The sequence below is a fragment of the Pleurodeles waltl genome, chromosome 2_2, assembly GCF_031143425.1.
Source record: "Pleurodeles waltl isolate 20211129_DDA chromosome 2_2, aPleWal1.hap1.20221129, whole genome shotgun sequence".
In the NCBI taxonomy this organism is placed as follows: domain Eukaryota; kingdom Metazoa; phylum Chordata; class Amphibia; order Caudata; family Salamandridae; genus Pleurodeles; species Pleurodeles waltl.
In genome coordinates this window covers 146,188,877-146,208,026 of record NC_090439.1, presented here as the reverse complement: position 1 = coordinate 146,208,026, position 19,150 = coordinate 146,188,877, and positions in this window count along the sequence as shown.

Below are 19,150 nucleotides of genomic sequence, written 5' to 3'. Positions count from 1 at the left end.
TGTGTGCTGGACTCTGATTTTACTGTTTTTGTTACTCTGGGCACTTTACCACTGCTAACCAGTGCTAAAGTGCAAGTGCTCCTTTACAATATGTGTATGTAATTGGTTCTCCATGATTGGCATATTTGTTTTACTGTTAAGTCCCTAGTAAAGTGCACTAGAGGTGCCCTGGGCCTGTAAATCAAATGTTACTAGTGGGCCTGCCGCACTGGTTGTGCCGCCCACACAAGTAACCCTGTAATCATGTCTCAGACCTGCCACTGCAGTGTCTGTGTGTGTATTTTTACACTGTAAATTCGACTTGGCAAGTGTACCCACTTGCCAGGCCTAAACCTTCCCTTTTTTTACATGTAAGGCACCCCTAAAGTAGGCCCTAGGTAGCCCCAAGGGCAGGGTGCAGTGTATGGATAAGGTAGGACATATAGTAATGTGGTTTGTATGTCCTGACAGTGAAATACTGCCAATTTCGTTTTTCACTGCTGCAAGGCCTGTCTCTCTCATAGGATAATATGGGGGCTACCTTTAAATAGGATTAAAGTGTAGATTCCCCTAGAGATTAGATGGACATGTGGAGTTTGGGGTCCCTGAACTCACAATTTAAAAATACATCTTTTAGTAAAGTTGATTTTAAGATTGTGCGTTTGAAAATGCCACTTTTAGAAAGTGAGCATTTTCTTGATTAAACCATTCTGTGACTCTGCCTTGTTTGTGGATTCCCTGTCTGGGTCAGTTTGACAGTTGGGTTGTTTTTCACCTCGCACTAGACAGTGACACAAAGGGAGCTGGGGTGTAACCTGCATTTTCTGATTAGCGATCTCTGCTAGGAGGGATGGGTGGAGTGGTCACTCTCATCTGAAAGGACTGTGCCTGCCTCTGACAATGCAGACTCCAACCCCCTGGTGTGTGTCTGAGGCCTTGCCTGGGCAAGGCAGGATTTCACAAGTAGGTGTGAGTCCCCTTTGAAGAAAGGTGACTTCAAAGACTAAAATGGGTATAAGAAGGGCACCCAAATCTACAGACATTAGAAACACTTCTGGAACCAAGAGGAACCTCTGCCTGGAGAAGAGCTGATAGCTGAGGAAGAAGTGCTGCCCTACCTGTGACTGTGCTTTGTGGAGCTTTCCTGCAGTGCTGCTTCTGCCAGAGTAAGAGGGCAAAGACTGGACTTTGTGCGCCTTCCATCTTGTGAAGAAATCTCCAAGGGCTTGAGTTAGAGCTTGCCTCCTGATGTTTGAAGTCTCAGGGACAGCAAAGACTTATCTCTGCCAGCACCTGGAGTCTCTGGAGAGACTCCTGCTCTGACAAGTGGTACCCTATCCAGTCCCTGGGCCCTTGAAAGGAAAGCTGGTTGAAATCCAAGGAAATCGACTTCGGACGACTCCGGACCGACGCCGCTGCTAAATCCGGTTACGCCGCCTGTACCCGACGCCGTGACCTTTACTGGAACGTGACCCTCTTCGCAGGCCCGATGCCGCTGCAGCTCCGCTTAAGTCCGTGACTCCGTGGAAGTCGCCGCACCACGTCGTGACCGACGCCGCTCAAAGTGCACAGATTCAACGTTTCGCTCAGACACCGCGATCCCCGACTTCGCGCATCAGCTTGTTTTCACCCTTCACCAAAGGTAGTGTACTTGGGGGTCTACACAACTCCGTGTCCGGCGTTGCTGGTGTCGGCTTGTTGGGAACGACTCCGTCACGATGTTGTGTTAACATCTCATCGAAGCATTTTTGTTTCTAAGCGCTACTTTTGAGTTTAATATTAAAAAATTCATAACTTGACTTGTGTATGTCGGATTTTTGTCGTTTTGATCTTGTTTTGTTTAGATAAATATTTCCTATTTTTCTAAACTGTTGTGTCATTTTGTAGTGTTTTCATTAAGTTACTGTGTGTGTTGGTACAAGTACTTTACACATAGCACTCTGAAGTTAAGCCTACTGCTCTGCCAAGCTACCAAGGGGGTAAGCAGGGGTTAACTGAGGGTGATTCTCTTTACCCTGACTAGAGTGAGGGTCCTTGCTTGAACAGGGGTTAACCCGACTGTCAACCAAAGACCCCATTTCTAACAGAAACCTTGAGAAAAATAAAAGCTGTACAGTGTTCTAGCAATTTGTAAATAGATTCACCCCTGGGGTCCTGAATTGCTGACATATATTGAAACATAGGTAGACTTAGAGAGGGCTCCTGAGATTAAGGAAATGCTCAGATTAAATTATCGGTTTATATATTGTCTGTATCTCAAAAGTGTACTGTTTTGACTGACAAAAGACCTTTTTTCTGACCAAGAGAATATATGAAAAATTGGAATACTCAGAGTTCTAGACCGGATCAAGAAAAAGTGATTCAGACACAATTTGGATACTGTGTTGTCTGAGTATCCACAGGAGACCACTTCAGGCAGTTTGCAAAATGTTGAAGTGCCAACCAAACTACCACCAACATTCATCAGCTGAATGAATAGGCAGCATCTCTCTTGGTTCAACAACCTTGCACTGAATTGTGCTCCATTGTTGCCACCCAATCCAGACTGCTGGCATCTATTGTCATTATGAATGGGTTTTATAGGAGAATATCTTTGCCTTTGTCAATATTATTGTGATCACCACTTCTGTAAATGATCCTGAATGTCTTGTATTACTGGACTCAAAGCTTCTTAATCCATAAAATGAAGAGACTAATGCTGGGGAATGTGCAATAGCATTTGACCTAGATACATCATTGCCAAATGAATTATAAACAAGGCTGCCACCTAAAACCAAAAAAAATCAAGTAGGGACAGTCAATAACCACCTTCACAAATTAATACCATTCTTAAAGAGGTAACAGTCTTCCTAGCTATCCCTTGATCCTTACCCACTCTCAAATATCACCTTGTTGTTTTTTAGCAACCACTTGAGGCGAAGAAATTATTTGATTTTCTTCATCTGCCAAAGAAACACCTTTCCTAAATCTGTTCCAAAGAAGTCTCCCATGTATTCCAGACTTTGAGTGGGTTTGAGATACTATTTGGAATGATTGGTCAAGAAGGTGAAATGTAGAATGATCTTAATTACAGCCTACAATACTTTCAGACCCTGGACAGATGAGGACATGGAATCCTGATGGCCTTGCTGTGCAGAATGTCCATTAATGGATCCAAGAATGTTGTGATGTTCTTTGAGGCACGTTTTGTCCAAATGACACAGCTCTGAACTCCCATTGATGATCCCCTACGGCAAGCACGAGTAACCTCTGGTGTTCGTTTCTGAAAGTGATATGAAGATATACATCCTGCAGGTTCATCTTGGACTAGAAATCACCTCTTGTAATTAGACAAATTCAAAGATAGAATGTGTTCATTTGGAATCTTCACCAGTTCCAATATTGAATAAGACACCTGACTCTTCACACGAGGTGGCACAGGGAGAATAGCCTTCTGCAGGATCAGACAGCACCTTCTTGTTAATTGGATCTCTGGACCAAGGAGTGAGGGTAAAATGGGAACCTGGAGCGATTGATGAGATGCCTATCTCAAAGCCCTTTGATGCAATTTCTATTACCTCTTTGCCCAATATCAAACTAATCAATCCATCTAAATCCATCCAAAAACAGTAACAGACATCCTCCTCCAAATGGTTCTGAAGGAGTCACTATCCCAGAAAAGTCAAGAACAGTGACTGATTCCATTTGTAGACATTGGGAGAGAGACTTAACCACATGCAAGATCTTTTAGGGTGAATGCGTGACCCGTTGAAGGCAAATTTATGTTTTCTCTGTCAAGGCCTCTCAAATGAGCATCTGTCTTTTCAAAGGCTCTGTATATATATTGGAAGGGTTGAGAGTTATTTTGATTTACAACCATTTGTCCCTACAGGAGTCCAAAAAAGTATCCTAAAAAGGCAGTTCTTTTTTGTCTTCCAGCTGTCACTTCACCACCTGACATCATTGGGCCTCGAATTTTCAAAAGCAGTATCTGTCAAAAAATTAGCTTGCTCCTCCATGTGGTTAAGAGTGGAGAACAATACCCACCCCACTGGATGCCTCAGTCTAATGAGTGAAAGTCTTTGATCAAGGACTGTGATGCATAAACATCGTAGATCTCAGATCTCTTCAACAAGCTTAAGCTTGCATAAATTATTTTTTTAATCCCTCTTTGCCTTATTATCTACTGGTCCTGAAATGTAATGTACTGTGACATTAAGGCTGTCTGACCAGATATATGTGCCAAAGTGTGGGAATGACTAATTTGAGGACGTTCCAAATTACCTTCAAACAATGAATATTGTCTTCCCATAATTGGAGAACTATACATCTATTTAGATCCCTCCATTCTCTCTTGAAAAAACTAAAAATGTGGAACTATATGAATTTGTGAAATCTATGGTCTATGAAATTGTCAACACCATTCCCCATAGTGACGTGGTATTAGTCTGCTGGGGGAATTGCAGGATCGACAATAACTAAGAGATAACTGATGGCAACTTTTCTTTATGGGAAGAGAAAGTACCAGGAAAAGGACGTCCTGATCCTAATCAAGAAAGTCCAAGAAAATTTAAAAGTAGGACTGCTCAGAATTTCCTGATGAGTCCAGATAGGAGAGAAATGCATGGTGGTTTTCTTGTTGTAAGCTTAAGATGCAGATTTCAACATGACGTGCAAGAACCTCTTTGATATTGCAAGAGACTGGCTCGGTTTTGACTCCTCCTTACCCCATGCTCGTACTCCCTCCTGAGGGAAAAGAGGGAAAAAGAATGATGCTTTTTCTGCATTTGTTTTTTTCATGATATTCCTTAGAAAGAACGAGGTGCAAGGAATAGCAGAAACACCATTTTCAGTAGAGAATTTCACTGAAAACAAAATCCACCAAAGTAACAAGTTTTAATGAAGGTATTTTTTTAAAGATGTGTACCCTTGTACCCTTGTTAATGAAAAACATTGCGATAATATTTAAATACACAAACCTAATAAAAGCAGAAAAGGAACCACTTGTGTGAGTCCTTCTTAAAAAGTAACACTAATCCCACTTTTTTTTAACCAATCCATACTAATGTGGCAAAACAACGTGGCACCAAATGTGGGACTCTGCCCACTCAAGCCCAGTACATATGAAAATAGGTTAAGAAAGATGGGATCTTGCATTGGTATACAAATAAATAAGAAAGCATGCTTAAGCACTGTTATACTTATACTCTGTGAAGGCGTTATAGAAGTCAGGCATGCTGCATATCTAAAATGACTGATAGAGGATGGGTCCAGGTATCAGTGTTATTCCTGTTCTGGCACGTAAAAGAAGCAGGACCAGGCCAATGCCTCCCAGTTGACATCATAAACAAAATGGACCATTGTACTGTAATTGAAGACCTAGCACTATACAGGCTGAGTCACTGCAATCAGTACCTCAAATTGCGACAGTCCAATGTGCTGCTTCTCCGAATTAAGGAGCAGATTTAGTAAGGGCTTGAATAGCCCTTGCGCAATGCAAGACAATGCAACGCAAACCCTTAAATGCCATCTTGCATGGCTCTCTGCATGGTTTAATAAATCCAAAGTGACCCAAGGCTGTGCATTTCTCAGTCTTGAATTAATTTGGGGAAGAGAGGTGTTCAATTGGTAGATTGTGGGCATTCCTAGGCATCCACCCATGGTTTTTGACACAATCCCAGATTTACAAAAGTCTATAAACCAGGGATTGCCTCAAAATTGTGTGCCTCCTCGGCCTCTGCATAACAAGAAGAAATATCTTCACTTGCATTCAGCAGCACAAATACAAAAAAGAAAAAAGTATTTCAGAATTGTTTTGTGCAGGAAGGCGTCCTTACCTGCAGAATAAATACTGCTCGTAACACAGGCACCACTGCACCATAGCACAAGGGTGTCTTAATTCGTACTATGAAGCTATATTTGCGTCAGGACTTGGGGACAGTAGAAATGCACCTAATTTTAGTAGATATTGAGCCATTCTGTTCTCTCGCTTTTTCACACAATGCAGCACTGCCAATTGTCTTGCTGTATTGTGGGAAAATTGGTAAATGTCCCCCCAAGTTTGGTTCATGCACCACAATGAATATCCCAAATCAACCAACTGATGTACAATCATTGAGGGATTAAACAAAGATGGTTTATTCACCAAAATACTGGTATAAAAAGAAACAGGCTGATGTGTCGCTAACAATAAACAAATGAAAAGTAGAATGTACATGAGCAGTATTCTATAGTAAAGACAGAATTGAGCCTGGAAAGGGTTGGGAAGCACAGAAAATAGAATGGAGAAGGGTGCAAACTCTACCTACCGTAGATGAGCTTTCTCTATAGAGGATGTGGATCTAGAAAGAAACTCGGGTAAAAAGTGTTGAAAGATGAAGGGACTCCTTTAACTTGATTGAGTAAGGAAAAGGAAATAGAAGGATGTGGGAAGACAACTGAGCTTTAAAATGTACACAGCATCAAACAGTGGTATGATGTGATTATACCTTGTAATTTCTAGTAAAATAAATAGGAGCATTCTGTAATTTTGTGCTGGAAGAGATGTTTACGAATTTTATGTAATAGTATCCCCACTGTGTTTCTTGAATAACCTGGTTTTCATGAGCGATCCTTTGTCCTAAATTATCTTGGCACTAGGAAAAGCCTATCTTGGAAGCAGAAAACTGGAGCTCACATACCTTTAGGGTAAATAGTCAGGCTTAAATCAGCTTCCTAAAATTTACATATTTATATCACTGGGGAATGAGTGCACAGCTTAACCACAAGCTGAGAGAAGGATCTATCTCCTTACCTGCATTGTTTACTTCTTAGGACCACAACATCTTTACTCCTCGATGACCTAGGATGCCTACTAGGGACCCACAAACTGCATCTAGATTTGATAGTTACCGATGCAATCCCATGTCAGACTTTATGTGTCATTCACAATGCCTTCATCATGGATCATTTGTGGACCGGCAACCAGTGTAAACTCTTTAACACCTCTGATATATGCTGATTTTTTTTATTCCTCAAATGAGATTTGCAGCCGCATTTTGTGCACCGGCATTCTAGAATACTGTTAGAAATGGGGTTTTTGGTTGGCAGTCAGGTTGCCCTCTGTCCAAGCAAGAACCCTCACTCTAGTCAGGGTAAGTCACACACAATCCAAAATCAGCCTGTGCTCACCCTCCGGTAGCTTGGCACGAGCAGTCAGGCTTAACTTAGAAGGCAATGTGTAAAGCGTTTGTGCAATCAATCATACAACACCGTAGCATAACACCACAAAAATACACCACACAGTGTTTAGAAAAATATATAGGCCCGTATTTATGCTTTTTGACGCTAAAGTGTGCTAACGCAGTTTAGCGTCAAAAATTTTGGCGCCGGCTAACGCCATTCTGAAGCGCGATGCGGGCGCCGTATTTATTGAATGGCGTTAGCCGGCGTAAGCAGACCGGCGCTGCCTGGTGTGCGTGGAAAAAAAACACGTACACCAGGCAGCACCGGCGTAGGGAAAAATGGCGTTAGGGCGTCTTAAAAATGGTGCAAGTCAGGTTGACGCAAAAAAATCGCCTCCACCCGATTTGCGCCATTTTTAACGACGCCCAGACGCCATTTACATGACTCCTGTCTTAGTAAAGACAGGAGTCATGCCCCCTTGCCCAATGGCCATGCCCAGGGGACTTATGTCCCCTGGGCATGGTCATTGGGCATTGAGGCATGTAGGGGGGCACAAATCAGGCCCTCCTATGCCACAAAAAAAATATTTAAAAAAATATATATATACTTACCTGAACTTACCTGAATGTCCCTGGGATGGGTCCCTCCATCCTTGGGTGTCCTCTTGGGGTGGGCAAGGGTGGCAGGGGGGGTCCCTGGGGGCATGGGAGGGCAGCTGTGGGCTCATTTTGAGCCCACAGGTCCCTTAACGCCTGCCCTGACCCAGGCGTTAAAAAGAGGCGCAAATGCAGGGTTTTTTGGCCCGCCCACTCCCAGGCGTGATTTTTGCCCGGGAGTATAAATACGACGCATTTGCGTCGCAGTCAGTTTTTTGGACGGGAACGGCTACCTTGCATCTCATTAACGCAAGGAAGGCGTTCACGCCAAAAAATGACGCTCTTTACTCATACTTTGGTGCTAGACGCGTCTAACGCCAAAGTATAAATATGGCATTAGTTTTGCGCCGAATTTGCGTCGAAAAAAACGACGCAAATTTGGCGCAAACGGAGTATAAATATGCCCCATAATATTTATCTGGGTATCTTCAGGTCAAAACGATCAAAGTTGCAATACGAATTTGTAAAGATATCACTGAAAAGTGATATAAAGTGTCTTAAGTCTTTAGAAAGTAAACAAAGTCTCTTTCAAACACAAAGTACCTGGTTTCTGGTGGAAAATCTCCTCAGAGGGCCACAAAGGAAGAGGTGCGTGGAAAAAGGGTGTGCGTCGATTTCTCCCCAGCACACACGGACTTGCGTCGTTATTTTCCACGCGGGGAAGTCGTGCGTCGTTTTCCGGCACGCGGACAGTCTCTTTCTGTGGGTCGCGAGGATTACCAGATGTCCCGGGTCTGTGCGTGGATTTTCCTGCTTGTTTTCCGGCTGCGCATCGTTCTGCGGGGCTGCGCGTCGAAATTACGATCTCACGGCAGGCGTCGCGTCGATTTCTTCTCCAGAGGTCGGGCGGCGTTGTCCCTGCGAGGCCATGCGTCAAAGTTTCGATCTCACGGCAGGCGTCGCGTCGATTTCTCCTCTAGAAGTCGGGCGGCGTTGTCCTTGCGAGGCCGTGCGTCAAAGTTTCGATCTCACGGCAGGCGTTGCTTCGATTTCTCCTCTAGAGGTCGGGCGGCGTTGTCCTTGCGAGGCCGTGCGTCAAAGTTTTGATCTCACGGCAGGCGTCGCGTCGATTTCTCCTTGGAAGTCGGGCGGCGTTGTCCTTGCGAGCCCGTGCGTCAAAGTTTCGATCGTCCCGAAGGCGTCTCGTTGATCAGCGTAGGTGTGCGGCGTTTTTCTTGCCGCGGAACAAGCTGTGCGTCGAAAAGTTCGGCGCACGGAGCGTCCAAGAGGAAGAGAGAAGTCTTTTTGGTCCTGAGACTTCAGGGAACAGGAGGCAAGCTCTATCCAAGCCCTTGGAGAGCACTTTTACAGCCAGACAAGAGTTCAGCAAGGCAGCAGGCCAACAGCAAGGCAGCAGTCCTTTGTAGAAAAGCAGACAGGTGAGTCCTTTGAGCAGCCAGTCAGTTCTTCTTGGCAGGATGTAGTTTCTGGTTCAGGTTTCTTCTCCAGCAAGTGTCTGATGAGGTAGGGCAGAGGCCCTGTTTTTATACTAAGTTGTGCCTTTGAAGTGGGGGTGACTTCAAAGAGTGCCTAAGAAATGCACCAAGCCCCCTTTCAGTTCAATCCTGTCTGCCAGAGTCCAAGTAGGGGGTGTGGCAGTCCTTTGTGTGAGGGCAGGCCCTCCACCCTCCCAGCCCAGGAAGACCCATTCAAAATGCAGATGCATGCAAGTGAGGCTGAGTACCCTGTGTTTGGGGGGTGTCTGAGTGAATGCACAAGGAGCTGTCAACTAAACCTAGCCAGACGTGGATTGAAGGGCACAACAAGATGTTAGTGCAAAGAAATGTTCACTTTCTAAAAGTGCCATTTCTAGAATAGTAATATTAAATCCGACTTCACCAGTCAGCAGGACTTTATATTACCATTCTGGCCATACTAAATATGATCTTCCTGCTCCTTTCAGATCAGCAGCTGCCACTTCAACAGTGTATGAGGGCAGCCCCAATGTTAGCCTATGAAGGGAGCAGGCCTCACAGTAGTGTAAAAACGAATTTAGGAGTTTTACACTACCAGGACATATAATTACACAGGTACATGTCCTGCCTTTTACCTACACAGCACCCTGCTCTAGGGGTTACCTAGGGCACACATTAGGGATGACTTATATGTAGAAAAAGGGGAGTTCTAGGCTTGGCAAGTACTTTTAAATGCCAAGTCAAAGTGGCAGTGAAACTGCACACACAGGCCTTGCAATGGCAGGCCTGAGACAGGGTTAAGGGGCTACTGAAGTGGGTGGCACAACCAGTGCTGCAGGCCCACTAGCAGCATTTAATCTACAGGCCCTAGGCACATATAGTGCACTCTACTAGGGACTTATAAGTAAATTAAATAGTCAATCATGGATAAACCAATCAGTTATACAATTTACACAGAGAGCATATGCACTTTAGCACTGGTTAGCAGTGGTAAAGTGCCCAGAGGTCAAAAGCCAACAACAACAGGTCAGAAAAAATAGGAGGAAGGAGGCAAAAAGTTTGGGGATGTCCCTGTCAAAAAGCCAGGTCCAACAAATACAATGAGCAATTAACATATATATGGAGTTACAGTAATCCAATTGAGAAGCTCTCAACACTTGGAAGTCCGTTTTAAGCGAGGAAGAGGAATGTAGGGAAAATGTATCCCCAACAATCTCATTATAAAGACAAATGTTGCTGCCACTTGATTACTATGTGCTGTGAAGGAGAGATGTTTGTCAAAGATAACTTGTAGATTTTGTGCAGAGTCCACAGTTAGGGGCGCAGTTCAGAAGGCCACCACAGGTTTGACCTAATATTTGGTGTCTTGCCAAGTATTTGGACCTCCTTCTTCTATCCACTCAAACTCAAACACTTTGTTCTTATCCAAAAGTCTACCTCTCTCATGCAGTCTTGAAATGTTCTGCTTCAGCCAGTGGGTTTTTATAGCTATTGATCACTATTTGGATGTAATGTGCATAGGATGATACCTTAACCCATACAATTGCTCCAGAAGGACCATATAAAGATTGAAAAATGTTGGACTGAGTTAAAAGAATGCCATCTAAAATGTTTGCATGCCACAGTTTGTGTTTTTGATGATGAGAGAAACCTGAGGGTCTTATCTTTAATGCCCATTTGAGAAAGACGAGACACTAGCAGGGAGTGGGCTGTTTTTTAAATGTCACAAAGCAGCTCTAACTTCCAAGATCTAAAATGCCTCTTGTATGATCCGCAACTAAGATCAGCCCAGACTCCTCCAATGCCCTTTCCTGATGCCAGCCAGGAATTTTCTAGCAGACTGCGTTTTTCGATGATTAACAATACTCCCTTATTAAGGGCCAGATGTATCAAAGGGTTTACCCATTCAGTATCAATGGGAAAATGTGATCATATATGGCCCTATGTCTGTTCTCTAGCATCATGATTGGCAACCGGAAAAGTGAAAAGCATCTCATCTGCATGGTTTTCTCATTCACGTAATCTTTTTTCCCCTCTAGCATTTATTCTGTCCAATTGTGATCCCGTCTTTAAAAAAGAGCTTCAATAAAAACTTGTTTTTAAATAATTAGCTTTTCCAAAAAATCATTATTTCATGTGTCTATATTGTTAGCTTTTTAGAATAATTCTTCTCACTGTTAATACAAGTAATGAATATTCCTGCCATGTCTTTATTTAGTTCCAAACAAATACCAGCTGTGTTTGGTTAAGCACAATTTATTTCTATGTTTAACAAGCTTCATTGCCTTCTCAGTCGAAGTACATTTGCATAGTTAAATGACATTTTCATCCTGTCACCTGAGTCTGAACATGTTTAATTAGTTGTTTTGCTACGCACATTAGTGATTTCCTGTTCAGAGTTCGCTACTGAAGCTTTGCTGTTCTTTCATGTCAAAGTAGCAGTTGCATCAAGTTAGACAAAAACTCTGATAACAGGACCACTTAACTCTGAAAGCTCCAAAGCTCTTTAAAAAAAATATATATATATGTGTTTTATATATTTTTTGTATTATTAAGGCTATTGTGTAAAAAAAACGAGCCAATATTATCGGAGTTTTTTTTTTTTTTTGCTCTAGTGTGATTGTGCTGTTTACTGTATTGCTCATCGCTGGCAATGTGGTTGAAAGACGTGGCGGCAATCAATGAATAGATAGGAATGCGTTTGCCTCCTTTGCTTCAAATGATTCAAATAACGTGGAGATGTATTAATAATTGGATACCAACGGCAGCCAGCATTGATATAGCTGTTTAAAAAGGAACAAGCCATTAACATCACACCCTGTGGAATGTAATTGTTCCAAAATTAATATCTCATGATTCTAATGATTTGCAGACCCTGAGGCATTCATATTTCGTTCATATTATAGATGCACAGGAAGGTGCTATAATAACTAGAAAAATGTAATCCCGATAAGCACACTGTAAAGGGTATAATCAATTTGAGACAGAGGACCTTCCATCAAAATGTGGTAGATCCCCCGTCCAACGTTTTACATGTGCCATAGGCTAAAATGCATTGTACCGTGGATGGGCTATCAGCCACATTTGTGAACGAATCTTCAGAAATCTAACCATGAATGTATTTTCTACTGCTTCTGAGTCATCCTCCCAAATTCTTCTAAATGTTCCTTTTGACACACAAATATTGTCGAATACTAATGCATTTTATTCATTAGTTTAGCAAAAAGGCTTCAAATAATCCATGAAAAACATTTTAAATAACTTCAAGATTACAATTAACTCATGTAATTTTGCAGTGATTTGTTGTGTGTGATGAATTAAAACCTTTGAACAATCCTTGCTGTGTTATATCCTCATTAACAAGTAATGTAATAGTAACCACAGCAACTATATATATTGATGGTTTATAACAAAGTGTGGTATTATGAGTCAAGCTACCGGGGGGTATGCTAGTTATAAAGATTTATGTTGCTCTCATGGTTCCTAAATGGAGAGTTTATGGATGGCAGCCACAGCTGGTCAGGTCCAGCCTGTCTCATCCGTGAGTGGTCCGTCTCAGGTCGTGGGCGGCGTTACAAAGATAATAAACCTTAAAGCACCTTTTCACGTGAAGTACTTACTACATATTGGTGACGAGGGAAAGTCTACATCGTGCTGCCGCGGACCTCCAACTAAGCTGAGGATCATTTGGTGTGCTGCAGTTCGTCGCGAAGCAGATTGAGCACCAGTCACATTATTTGCCATCATGTGGTCCCGATGTCTAGCTGAGCAATTATGTTTTAGAGTGAGCGCCAATTCTAATCATGTGCCTAGTTCCGCAGCTTCCAAAATTTAAAAGTGCAAAGGGCAGGCACACAACAACAGCATTACCAAGAACGTCGTTCTCTCTCTAGCATTTTCGGCATTGCCCATAATCACACACCTGCATGCACACAGCATCACCTTGAACTGCGCACCCGCATGAGACATTTTGAAAGAAAACAAGACACAAAGGTTCTGTACTTATTTGCTCACAGGAATTTTGTAGAGCATCTGTAAGTCGAGTGTACACACAACATCCTAGCACATCAACCAATAAAGTAAGGAGTTGTGCCGAGCCAATTGCAAAGGACCTTGCTTGGTCTTCAGCTTTCATCATAATGGCATTGATTGCACAACATTTGGGCCAATTTTACTGACAGCTTGAATACATTACAGTCGTGTGATATTGCATTACTGATTTTCCCTGGATTACTGGAGGCCGACATTTTATGTGAGTGCTGTATGCCGCCCTTTCACAATGACCTCCGCATCAATTTGTTCAGTCTCCACCATTCCTCCAGTGACCTGCGAAGCCTAGTATCAAATGGAGACAATGGCTACAATTTAGCAATTTATTTAGTAGTCATTGATGCTATAGCTTTTGCACTTGAGCGCAAATTAGCATTATTGTTTTGGTTGTTGGGAAAAGTACCGCAGAAAGTCTTTGACAATTTACCTGCGGTACCATCACCTCAAACAGCGAAGGTGATAACTGGAATATTCATAAAGAGCCAATTTATAGAATGCAAGCACATTATTTAAAAGAACCTAGCATTATGTTAGAATGTCACAAATCTTGTAAGTGCAAGCAAGCAGTAGATTAAAGTATTGAAGAATACATCTCAGGGCTAAGGATTCTAGCTGCTACGTGTGAATTTGGAATCAACTTAGACAAATATATTCAGGAACACTTTGTTTCTAATTGTTTTGCAAGGAAATTTCAGGAAAGACTTTTAAGTTAAACAGACCCTTCACTATCTGGGGAATTAGACCTGCCAAAAGGAATAGAAAGGTCAATGGTTTCATTCAGAGCTCTACACACTGAGAGTCCCATTTGTGCAACCACAGATTTGGATGGATGTGTTGTTGATGAGTCACTGTGCATGGTGACCTCAGCTCCAAAGTTTGGGAATTTAAAAAAACAAGTTATGTATCTTACAGGTGTGGTTCAAAATCACAACTTGGCAATAATCCAAATTGTCCTGCTGTAAACAAAAATTGTTTACTGTACAAAAAGAAAGGACATTTCCAGGGTGTATGCAAGGGTGGAAAAGCTGTGGTCAAAATAAATAAGGTAGGCGTAGATGAACATACATGTGTTAAAAAACTGAGTAACACTGTGCTTACAATTAAATGTGAGGGAATATTTATTTCTCAAGAGATTAAAGGACCATTGTGTGTAGTGAAAGTGGGTGACATCACTCTGCAGGTGATCGCAGATTCACAACCTTGCATCACCATCATGATAGGTACAACTTTCCACAAAAATTGGGGAAATAGTTTCACCATGACTCTCTCTGACATTAACCCCAAGGCATTTGTTGAAAAAGACATCAATATGTTAGGATATTTAGTTTCAAGAGTCAAATGTCTAGGGAGAATTACAGATACTAAAGTTTATTTTTCAATCAATGGTAAGGATATAATAGGGTGGACAGATTTGGCCAAGATGGTTATGCACTTTAAGCCAGGTGCAGAAAACCAAACCCTGAAGTGCTAGGTGAGTTACCCATTGCTCAGGTAGAGTGTGAACCTAAGGGCACAAACATTGCATTCATTTCAGATAACTAAGGACATTTTTTCAAATGAAGTAAGTTTAGTCAGAGAATTTGAACATCGGATTCCTTTAAAACACATTGTTTAATCTATTGCTCACAAATTACATCCAGAGCCTTTGAGTATTGAAGAAGAGCTTAAAGGAATTAAAAAAAATCATGTGAGGATGGTATAATTGTGGTGTGCGAGTCATCACAGTGGGTCCTCCCAGTTGTGGTGGCATTTAAAAAAAGAGGTGAAATTAGATTATGCACCGACCTATGCTCCCTCAATAATGGTCATCCCTTACCTAGGCTACATGACTTATTGGCAAATTTAGGAGGAGCTAGCAGATTTCCATCACTGTTTTATGCTCCGTGTACCATCATGTGCCCCTAGTAGAAGAATCTCAAGAGGTGGGAGCATTTATCATACCTTTCAGGGAGTGCAAGTATGTTAGATTGCCTTTTGGACCAGCACCAGGGGCAAGTGTTTTTCACAGGTCACGGGACGTATGTTTGAAAGGGCACAAGCAGTCCAAGCATACCAAGGTGACTACTAAGTGTTTGCTGAAAGTACTGAAAAACACATTGTGATACTAAAGGAAATGCTAACCAAACTGGGTAATGCTGGTATGACTGTAAAGTGAGATAAATGCAAATTAGGCACTAGCAAGTTGGAATACCTAGGGCAAAATATTTCAAGCAATAGAATTATACCTACATTTTCTTTCATCTAAGCAGTGGAAGATGCTAATCCACCCAGGAATAAAGATGTATTCCACTCTTTCTTAGGTTTGGCTGAATACATTGTACATGTGATGCATGGGTTTGCCCAAGTGGTAGAACTATTAAGAGCCTAACTAAGAAAAGGAGCCCAATTTGAGTGGTCTATGTAGGAAAGTACCATCTTGCCTGGCATGTTACCCCCATTTTTACTTGCGTGTCAGTTTGTTTTTGCCTGTGTCACTGGGATCCTGCTAGCCAGGACCCCAGTGCTCATAGTTTGTGGCCTATATGTGTTCCCTGTGTGGTGCCTAACTGTATCACTGAGGCTCTGCTAACCAGAACCTCAGTGTTTATACTCTCTCTGCTTTTAAAATTGTCACTGCAGGTTAGTGACCATTTTCACCAATTCTGATTGGCACACTGGAACACCCTTATAATTCCCTAGTATATGGTACCTAGGTACCCAGGGTATTGGGGTTCCAGGAGATCCCTATGGGCTGCAGCATTTCTTTTGCCACCCATAGGGAGCTCGGACAATTCTTACAGAGGACTGCCACTGCAGCCTGAGTGAAATAACGTTCACGTTATTTCACAGCCATTTTACACTGCACTTAAGTAACTTATAAGTCACCTATATGTCTAACCCTCTCTTAGTGAAGGTTAGGTGCAAAGTTGCTAAGTGTGAGGGCACCCTGGCACTAGCCAAGGTGCTTCCACATTGTTCAGGGCAATTTCCCTGGACTTTGTGAGTGCGGGGACACCATTACACGCTTTCACTACATAGTGGTCAATACCTATATGTAGCTTCACAATGGTAACTCCGAACACGGCCATGTAACATGTCTAAGATCATTGAATTGTCCCCCAAGCCACATCTGGTATTGGGATGCCAATCCCATGCATCCCCGGGGCTCCAGCATGGACCCCAGGTACTGCCAAACTAGCTCTTTGGGGTTTTCTCTGCAGCTACTTCTGCTGCCAACCCTCAGACAAGTTTCTACCCTCCTTGGGTCTGTGCAGCCCAGTCCCAGGAAGGCAGAACAAAGGATTTCCTCTCCCTTTGGAAATAGGTGTTAAGGGCTGGGGAGGAGTAGCCTCCCCCAGCTTCTGGAAATGCTCTGAAGTGCACAGATGGTGCCCTCCTTGCATAAGCCAGTCTACACCGCTTCAGGGATCCCCCAGCCCCTGCTCTGGCAGGCACGAAACTGGACAAAGGAAAGGGGAGAGACCACTCCCCTGTTCATCACCACCCCAGGGGTGGTGCCCAGAGCTCCTCCAGTGTGTCCCAGATCTCTGCCATCTTGACTGCAGAGGTGTGAGGGCACAATGGAGACCTCTGAGCAGCCAATGCCAGCAGGTGACGTCAGAGACCCCTCCTGATAGGCTCTTATTTGGTTAAGTAGACAATCCTCCTCTGAGGGCTATTTAGGGTCTCTCCTGTGGGTTTCTCTTCAGATAACGAATGCAATAGCTCACCAGAGTTCCTCCTCATCTCTCTCTTCAACTTCTGCCAAGGATCAACCGCTGACTGCTCCAGGACGCCTGCAAAACCGCAACAAAGTAGCAAGACGACTACCAGCAACATTGTAGCGCCTAATCCTTCCGGCTTTCTCAACTGTTTCCTGGTGGTGCATGCTCTGAGGGCTGTCTGCCTTCACCCTGCACTGGAAGACAAGAAGAAATCTCCTGTGGGTCGATGGAATCTTACCCCTGCTAATGCAGGCACCAAACTTCTGCATCACCAGTCCTCTGAGTTCCCTCTCATTTTGATCAGCATGGTCCCTGGAACACAGTAGCTGGATCCAAGTGAGCCCGAAGTCCAGTGGTCCTTCTGTCCGAATTTGGTGGAGGTAAATCCTTGCCTTCCCACGCCAGACAGTAATCCTGTGTACTGCGTAATCTGCAGATGCTAGGGCTTCTGTGCACTTTAGCAAGGATTCCTTTGTGCACAGCACAGTCCAGGTCCCCAGCACTCCATCCTGCATTGCTCAACTCGCTGAGTTGACCACCGGCTTCGTGGGACCCTCTTTTGTTGTTTTGAGACAACCGCCGTGCTCAGATTTCTTGAACGCCTGCTCAATTGCTTCTCCGGATACTGCCTGCTTCTGCATGGGCTCTCTATGTTGCTGAGCACCCCCTCTGTCTCCTCCTCCAAGGGGCGACCTCCTGGTGCTTCCTGGGCCCTGGTAGTACCCATTATCTTCTACTGTGACTTTTGCAGCTAGCAAGGCTTGTTTGCGGTCTTTCTGTGTGGAAACAACTCTACATCCTCCAGCACACCGTGGGACATCTTTTGACCAAAGGAGAAGTTCCTGGCACCTTCCGTTGTTGCAGAATCTTTGGCTTCTTTCACCCAGAGGCAGCCCTTTTGCACCTTCTTCCGGGGTTTAGTGGGGTCCTGCCCCCCTGGACACTTGCATGACTCTTGGACTTGGTCCCCTTCCTTTGCAGGTCCTCAGGTCCAGGAATCCATCTTCAGTGTTTTGCAGTCAGTTGTTGCCGTTGCAGAAGCCCCCATCTCGACTTTACTGTCTTTGTGGGGTAGTAGGGTAACTTTACTCCTACTTTTCTGGGTCTTGGGGTGGGGTATCTTGGACACCCTTAGTGTTTTCTTACACTCCCAGCGACCCTCTGCACACTACACTAGGCCTGGGGTCCATTCGTGGTTCGCATTCCACATTTGGAGGATATGGTTTGTGTTGCCCCTAGGCCTGTTGTGTCCTATTGCATTCTATTGTGTTCTACAGTGTTTGCACAACTTTTCTAACTGTTTACTTACCTGATTTTGGATTGTGTGTATATTTTGTGTATTTTAATTACCTCCTAAGGGAGTATATCCCCTGAGATACTTTTGGCATATTGTCACTAAAATAAAGTACCTTTATTTTAAGTAACTCTGAGTATTGTGTTATGATGTAGTGCTATATGAAATAAGTGGTATAGTAGGAGCCTTGCAGGTCTCCTAGTTCAGCCTAAGCTGCTCTCCTATGGCTACCTGTATAAGCCTAAGCTGCTAGAACACTACTAATCTACTAATCATAAGGGATAACTGGACCTGGCACAAGGTGTAAGTACCACAAGGTACCCACTATAAGCCAGGCCAGCCTCCTACAGTCTACTAGTCTGGATGAAGTATATACACCACAGAGAAGAAAATTATTGTAGAAGCCCCGGCTTTAAGTTCTTTTAGAGCAGGACACAAATGTTCTATAACTGAAGATGCCAGTCTTACAAGGTTAGGGACCATTTTGACTCAGACAGTGGCAGTTGTGATACAAACAGTGGTGCATGCATCTAGAAAGCTAAAACATGTATAATGCCACTATAGCACTATTGAACGTGAAGCTTTGGCATGTACGTGGGCAGTGCAAACATTCAGATCATTCATCTGGGAATCAAAGTCTGATCTCATAACAGACCACAAACCCCTTTTCCACTTACTCCAGAGCAGTAGTCCATGCAAGGTGTCTGCTAGATTAGTGAGATTACTGTCAGACCTACAAGAGTGCACATTTGACGTTAAGAATGTGTCTGATAGGAAAACCTTCAGTGCTGACTGTCTTTCTAGGATGGCAATGAATGATACTGAAGAAAGTGATCTGGATACTGAAACTGATTGTGTGGCTACTATAGAGGATACCATGGTCTCAGGTTTGCTGCCATTTACGGAAAA